At 63.5% G+C, this 7,997-nt stretch overlaps 1 long non-coding RNA gene across 1 annotated transcript; it reads left to right on the plus strand.

Annotated features, from left to right (window-relative positions):
• Positions 1–850: 850 nt before the first annotated feature.
• On the plus strand, positions 851–2,682 carry LOC144248467 (uncharacterized). Its single transcript, XR_013341748.2, has 2 exons — positions 851–1,164; positions 2,415–2,682. It is a non-coding gene; the product is annotated as an uncharacterized LOC144248467 (long non-coding RNA).
• The last annotated feature ends 5,315 nt before the right edge of the window (positions 2,683–7,997 follow it).

A 7,997-nucleotide genomic window follows, 5' to 3' on the forward strand; every position in this document is an offset into this window, starting at 1 on the left:
CAGCAGCATTTTCGAAGCACAATGGAAATCTAGCCCTTCTGCCGGGAGCGGTTCACAGATTCGTGGAATCCCAGAAGGGTTTGGATGGGAAGGCACCTTTTTTTAAAGCTCGTCCCGTTCCAGCCCCTGCCATGGGCAGGGACACCTTCCACCATGCCAGGGTGCTCTAAGCCCTGTCCAGCCTGGCCTTGGACACTTCCAGGGATCCGGGGGCAGCCACAGCTTCTGTGTGCAACCTGTGCTGAGGTGCCCTGAGGAAATGTGTGAGCCGGAGGGAGCCGGGGCCGGGCGGAGGGAGCCGAGCTGTGGGAGTGGGCGAATGGAGGCGGGAGCGGGCGGGACTAGGCGAGCGTGGGCGAAAGCGGCCGAAAGGGGCCGAGGAGGCGAGCGGAGCCGAGCTTTGCCGAGTTCAGCCGAGGCGAGCCGAGCTTTGCCGAAGAGGCGAATGGAGGCGAATGCGGCCGGAAATAGCCGAGCGTGGCCGAAAGTAGCCGAAGCTGGCCGAGGAGGCGAGTCCAGCCGAACGGAGCCGAGCTCTGCCGAGCGCAGCAGCCCGGGCGGGGCTGAGCCGGGGCGGAGCCGGGGCGCCGGGAGGATCCCCTCCTGTCCCTCTCTCTCCCGCTCCATGCTCCTGCCCGTGTTCAGTTACCTCTCTTTCCCCCGTTTCCGTGTCCCCCCCAAACCCGGCTCCTTCCTGTCCTGTCCTGTCCTGTCCCTGCCCCGCTGCTCCGTTCCATTCCCCCTCTCGGTGGTGTGAGATGAGATTTGAGCCCTTTCTGACACCCACGCGTGCTCTTTGTGTTGTCAAATCCCGCGTGTGAGCCAGAAGCTCTCCCTGCCTATTTTGCAGGTGGATGTGCCATTCAAAGCCCTGGAGGCAGGGCTGAGCACCGGCGAGCCGCGCGTGGCTGCTCTGCACAGGGGGCGTGGCAGGAAACACTCGCTGAGTGCCGGAGGAGCGAACGGGAGCCTTGGCCCTGCCATCCTCTGGGATCTGCGGGGACACTGCAAGCACTGGCAAAGAGCCGAGAGCCATGGGAGCAGCGCTGAGCGAGGCTGTGTCCCAGCCAAGGAGTTCCTCCTGTGTCCCTTAAGAGGATACCCCAGGGCTGGTTTTCTGCATCAAGACTTCTGATCAGACCATCTGTAGACCTCTGGCTTAATGTAAATATTTATTTATATGTTTGTCTCTGACAGCAAAGCACGTATCTCCTGACTTCCCTGCTATTCAGTATCTGCTGAACTGGCTGTGCATTTTTCCTAAGCTAAGGAAAACCCTCCCTCTGATTCTGTAATTTCCAAAGGAGCAGCATTGAGTCACTTATGTTTTTCTTGTCTCCATAACTTTAGCTTGACTCGTGCTCAAGGACAGGAATGACTCAAGAACTGTATGTGGTGAATTGTTAGTTTGGCAGGGGTTTTTGCAAATTCAGGGCTAAAATGTGATGTAAGAAAAGGCTTTTATTGCAGCAGTTAGATTTTTGCAGCATGGCAGATTTTCAAGCCTCTAAGTAAATCACTTCATTCAGATTTAAACTCTCTTGAAATATGCTTGATATGTTTTGGGGTTTTTTTCATTGTTATGCTACTTTTCGTTTTGGTTTGATTTGGCTTTCTTTTTTGCCTGGCGTGGGAAAATTTTACAGCTCTCACTTTTTTCTTCTCCAGTTGAGTATAGTGTTACCTTCTTAATTCAAAAACCATTTGCTGTATGGAAAAAGCACCTTGCCTTTGTGAAGGGCCAGGTGGGAACTGTTTTAATGGCCAGTGGCACAGCCCTGTAGCACACAATTCCCAGGAAGTGGGGAGCCCTCTGCCAGGCAGAGCCACCTGGCCAGGTTCCTGCGGGTGCTGCTGCTGTACCCGGCTGATGAGGTGAGAAGCAGCTTGGCTTTATTGCCAAAATAAAACTCACCCGTTTTCCTATGAATCCCAGCAAAGTGGTCCCAAAGGCTCTGTCACTCAGTCTCTGCTTCCATTGGTGTGGAGAGGCTGGATCCCAGTTATCACCCCAGCAGTGCCCCTGCCTCCCTTTTCCCCACTTTTCTGTTCCAGTCGTGCGAAATATTCAGGCTTTGTTTTCTTCCCCCTGCGGTTCACTGCAGATCCCAGAAAACCCACAGGAGGGAAGATCATTCCTTGTGCTTCCACCTCCAGGTGAGAGAGGAGATGGTCACATCCTAGGAGCCTGATTTTGGAATGTTTTCTGGAATTGGCCCAGTGGCTTTTACTTCTGGGGTTCCTGGAGTCTGTCCGTGGCAGGTCCAGCCCGTGCTTCAACTGAGAGCCCTCAGTCCGCAGGGAAATGAACCTTTGGGGAAGTTCTTACAGCTCTGCTTAGTGCTTTATGAATGGTGATGATTTTCTGGAAGTAGGCTGTCCATTCTGACCCTTTTTCTTCCCTCTCCCTGCAGACTGTACCTGCTGAGAGGCTGAGGTGAGACCAGGATCTGTAAAATCCCTGACTCTCCGTGTTTTCCCGAGGCTGAAGCCGTGTTTGCTGTCAGTGACGACAGGGTGGGAGATGCTAAACACTGAAAACTTTGGGGTTTTTCCCCTGAACTCCCCAAGACTCTCTGCAGCTGTGCCCTGTCTATCTCTTGAAAGAGTTTCTGGATTTACAAAGGTTTTTACATTCTGCAATATTTATCTATAACTCGATTAAAAAGAATCCTACTGTATCAATGTGGTGTTGATTACTTTGTTTGAGTCGGTTAATTAAAGCGAATTGTTGGTAAGGGGTTTGAGCATCCCTTAGTTGGAGCTGGCAGCTCTTATTTAATTTCTCTTCATTCCTTTAATTTCTTTCAATTATTTCTTAAGCCATTACTGCAATTAGGATGCACGGTAAGGACAAGAGCATTTCTGCCCTGCTGGATTGGGAAATCCGAGCCCAATTCCTTGGAGAGATTGAGGGGATGGGGATCTGTGCCTCAAGCTGGGTTTTGACAGTGGGAATTTGGTGAGGAAGGAAGAGGAGAGATCCCACGGAAAGTGGCTGAGGCCAGTTCCGCTGGCTTTGGGTGCTCCTACCCCCGAGAAAATCATCCTGGCTGAAGGGAGCTGGAAGAAGCCAGGGGGCTGCGCCGGGGGCTGTGCAGGGACCCCAAACCCTGGTCAGGGGCGCTGGGCAGTGCCAGCTGCAGAGGAACGCTGCAGAGGGGCTGCGCTGGAGCCCCTCAGCTTCCATGCAGAGATGCTGGCACTGCGGGGCTTTCGGGACACTGCCGAGAGGCTCCGCTGCCAGAGCCGGGGAGTTCTCCCGTTCTTTTCTGTCGTGCTGGGCACCTGGCAAGTCCTTCGAGCCCCGCAGGCTGCCAGTGCCAGCGGAGCAGCTGGAATCACAGACGGTCACACAGAAACCGGGCTGGGAGAGCAAATGAGCTCTTCCATGTTGTTTTTCACAACGCGTTTTGGATTTATACCAGAATCTCTTCTCTCCCCTCAGACCCCGTACCCCTGACTTTTGAGTTTTCTCACAGAAATGTCTCGGCCTGCACCGGGAAAAAGAAAATTCCCTGGCACGGCGGGGAGCGGCGGGGTTTGGGGGTGCTGGGGCGGCACGGGGGTCCCCGCGCCCCGGCCGGTCTCGGTCAGCCCCGGGAAATCGCCGCCGCCGCCGGCTCGGCCCCGGCGCCGCCCCGGTGCTCCGGCCCGAGAGAGACCCCGACCCGCCCGCCGGGGCAGAGGCGGCACCGCCGGGAGCCGAAGCGGCAGCCCCGGGCCCATCCCGGCGGGCCGGGAGCGATGGCCCCGCCTCCATCCCGGGCGGGCCGGAGCCTCAGGGGCGGGGCCGGGCCGGAGCCTCAGGGGCGGGGCCGGCGCTGGCTCAGGTGCGCGGGACCGCGGGGCACCTGCGTGGGGTGGGGCCGAGCTTATTTAAGTGCCGGGAATCGCTGCAGCCGCCATTTGCTCACTCGGAGCGCAGTGAGGGTGGTGGGTTCTGTGCGGGCTCCGCAGCTTCGCCCTTCTCTCCTTCCCCCCCTTTACTCTTCCTTCCTCCTGCTCCCATTCCCCTTCTTTCCCTGCCTTTCCCCCGTTTTCCTCTCCTCCCCAAAGCCGACTGCTTTCGCTCCCCTTTTGTGCCCCCTTCTACTCTTCCTTCCTTCTGCTCCTATTCCCCTTCTTTGTCTTCCTCCTTTTCCTTCTCGTCCCATTTCGGCCTCCCCTCCCGTCCCACCATCTACCCTTCCTTCCTTCTCTCCATATTTCTGTTTTTTCTCCCCTAAACCCACTCTCCCTCCTCCCCCAAATGCGACCCCCCCACTCGTCCCTCACCTGTCCCTGCCCCGCTGCTCCGTTCCATTCCCTCTCTCTTCCCTCCTCTGTCCCGTCCCTCTTTCCCCCTGCCGGCCTTTCCCTTCCCCGCCCGCTTTCCTCGCAGCCCGACCTCCCTCCCCACCTTCCCGCATGCTCCGCTCTGCTCCCCTGTTCTCGTTCCCCATTCCCCTTTTCCTTCTTTCCTCGCAGCCGCGGGGCTCGGGGCGCCGCAGAATAAAGCCCAGAGGGCCGGAGCCGGCGCCCCCCGCCCTCGCTGGGGTCCCCACACGGGGCCGGAGCCGCTCTGCGGGTCCCCCCATTGCAGTCTAATACACGGCCCGACACTGCCGGGGTGCGGCTTTCCCGACATCACACTGGGGGTCGGGCTGGGGGTCGGGAGGGGGTCCTGGGGGGAGGAGGGTGGGGGGGTTAGGAAGGGCCCCCTCCGGAGGAGGGGGTCCCGGGGGGGGGGGGGGCCAGGGTGGGCCCCCTCCGGAGGAGGGGGTCCGGGGGAGGGGGGCGGGGTGGAGGGGGGGCCTTCCCCCCTCCAGCCCCGCCCCCTCTCCGGGACCCCCTTCTCCGGACCGGGACCCGGGGGGAGGAGTGGGGTGGGAGGGGGGGTGGGGTGGGAGGGGGGGTGGGGGGGGGTGGGGGGGTGGGTGGGGCGGGGGGGGGGGTAGCAGAGGGGGTCACGTCACTCTGCGCCGTGAACAGAAATAAAAAAACACACGACCGGCGGTCCCCTCCAGCGCCCCCACCCCCCCCCCCCCACCCCCCCCCACCCCACCCCCCCCACCCCACCCACCCCCCCCCACCGCCCCCCACCCCCCCCAACCCACCCCCCCTCCCACCCCCCACCCCCCCCCACTCCTCCCCCCGGGTCCCGGTCCGGAGAAGGGGGTCCCGGAGAGGGGGCGGGGCTGGAGGGGGGAAGGCCCCCCCTCCACCCCGCCCCCCTCCCCCGGACCCCCTCCTCCGGAGGGGGCCCACCCTGGCCCCCCCCCCCCCCCGGGACCCCCTCCTCCGGAGGGGGCCCTTCCTAACCCCCCCACCCTCCTCCCCCCAGGACCCCCTCCCGACCCCCAGCCCGACCCCCAGTGTGATGTCGGGAAAGCCGCACCCCGGCAGTGTCGGGCCGTGTATTAGACTGCAATGGGGGGACCCGCAGAGCGGCTCCGGCCCCGTGTGGGGACCCCAGCGAGGGCGGGGGGCGCCGGCTCCGGCCCTCTGGGCTTTATTCTGCGGCGCCCCGAGCCCCGCGGCTGCGAGGAAAGAAGGAAAAGGGGAATGGGGAACGAGAACAGGGGAGCAGAGCGGCAGTCGAGGGGAAGGGGACGAGGACAGGGGGCCGGTGGGGAGAGGTCGGGGTGTGCAGGGCAGCTGGGGAGGGGCCTGGGGGGAGAGCCGGGTGAAGGAAAAGAAAGATTGAAGGCAGCTTTGGGGAAGGAGGCGGAATGTGTGGAGGGGGAAAGGTATCACGGAAAGGCGGCAGGAGGAACCGGGAGCGCGTGGGGGGGAGCAGGGGGAGGGGGCACGGGGGAGCCCGGCTGGGGAGGGAAGGAACAGGGACACGATGGAGGGACAGGATAGTGTAGGGGTGAGTAGGGGAATAGAGAGGGAGGACAAGGAAAGGGGTGTAGGGGGGCCCGCCCGGGAGGGAGGGAGGGGAGGGCTAGGGGGGAGAGGGAGGGGGGGGGGTTTGGGGGGGGGGAGGGTGTAGGGGGTGGGGGAGGGGAGGAAAGGAGGGTAGATAGGAGAGGTACAGAGAAAAAGAAATACAAAAGAAAAGAAACGCGCAAGAAAAGCAAAAGAAACAGAGATATGGAGCCCGACCGGTCGTAACCTCCCGCTCCGAGCGCCCAGCACCAAATGGCTCCGCCGCGCTCGCCCCGCGGTTTAAATACCCGCGGCCCCGCCCCGCGCAGGCGCGCTGGGGCCCCGCGCACCTGTGCGCGCACCTGTGCTGGCCCCGCCCCCGGCCCCGCCCCCCGCCCGTAAATGGCGGCGGCTCCGCGCCCGCCCCGTGTTCTGTGTGGATGCTCGGACGGACTGCGGCGGGACCGGCGCTCGGAGCTCCGTGCGGGGATCGGATCGGGGCAGCTCCCGGCCTGCGCGGCGTCCGAGGCGCTCAGCTGACATCGGGATCGGGATTTGGGTCCTGGGCCCGCCGGTGTCTGCTGGGGGAGCCGGGCAGAGCCGCTCCTTCCTCGGCGGGCAGGGAGGGGGTGCCGGGGCCGGCGGATCGAGGCGGGATCGCGGCTGGGATCCGGACCGGCAGCGCCGCGGCCGGGAGGAGCCGCTCCGGGACGGGCGCCGCCGCTCCAGCTGCGGCCGGCCCGGGGCTCGGGTCCCGCCGGGGCTCGGGTCCCGTTCTCGCTGTGGCCGCGGGGAGCTGGGGCTGCGTCGGGGCCGGGACCCCATCGGCACCGCCGCTCCCGCAGCGCCGCCTCCGGCCCCGCGGGCGGACACGGAGCCGCCCCGCAGCCCCCGCGGGATGCCGAGCCCCCCCGCCCCGGTAGCCCCGTGGCCACCGCGCTCCCCTGCGAGCAGCAGCGCCCGCCTCCCCCGCCCCGTGTCCGCATCCCCGGGGGAGCCCCGCCGGACGAGCGGGGCTGCGGCGCCGCGGCCGGGAGCGGCCGCTCCGCCGGGGCCGCTGCTCCCGCTCCGGCTGTGCCCGGTGCGGGGCTGGAGGCGCCGGAGCCCCCGAAGGGCAGAGAGCACCTCCTGTCCTTGGCTCTGCGGGGCGGGAGCTGCCGTGCCCTGCCCGTGGCTCGCAGCGTGCCGAACGCACGTCCCGGCACGGGCACCGGCGCACGGGACAGCGCTGGCACGGACACGGCTGAAGGGCTGCCCGCGGCTCCTCGGCCAGGGGCTGCTCCCCACAGGCACGCAGGGATGCTTCAGCCCGGACAGCCGACAGCGACAGCCGACAGGGACCCCAGGGAACGGCTGGCATTACCTGGGAATGGAGGCACGGGCCGTTTGCAGAGGGGCTCTGACGGCAATCCCTGTTGCCGACCTCCCCGAGCTCCCACACAGCTGCCAGGTATGTTCCAGCCACCCCAAATCTCCTCCCTCTTTTCCAGCCTGAGGCCATCATTCACCAGCAGCATTTCAGCCAAGGCAATCTTCCTTCACGGGTACTAAATGCCAAGCAAGAGCCTCGGAGATGCCTTGAAATCAGAGGTTCGAGTGCGATGATGTTCGGAGATTTCCAGGGAGCCAGCTGGAGATGCAGAAGGGATGGAAAACTCTCACAGGTGGGTCCCACTGGAGGTGTGCTGCAGGCAGGGATGTGCATCCCTTTCCTGAGGAAAACGGACATGCCGAGGCTCTGAAAGGAGCTGAGCTTCTGCAGGAGAGATGTTCTGCCTCAGCACAGGCCGGGAGCACATCCAGCCACCGCCTTGTCCTGCTTTAAAACATTAACTGGAGCCTGAGCTCCGGGTGGGGAGGGAGCTGAGAGCCGGAGGGGCAGGAGCAGGGATGGGAGATGAGGCTGCTGGAATGTCACCTGGAGCAGCTGAACATGTTCTGTCCCTGCAGGAGCCAAAGCAGATCCCTCCTGGCCAGGCTGGATGGGAGATGAGGCTGCTGGAATGTCATTGGAGCAGCCAGGAGCCAAAGCAGATCCCTCCTGGCCGGGCTGGATGGGAGATGAGGCTGCTGGAATGTCACCTGGAGCAGCCAGGAGCCAAAGCAGATCCCTCCTGGCCGGGCTGGATGGGAGATGAGGC

This window comes from Lonchura striata, chromosome 1A, assembly GCF_050655825.1.
Source record: "Lonchura striata isolate lonStrDom1 chromosome 1A, ASM5065582v1, whole genome shotgun sequence".
Classification (NCBI taxonomy): Eukaryota; Metazoa; Chordata; class Aves; order Passeriformes; family Estrildidae; genus Lonchura; species Lonchura striata.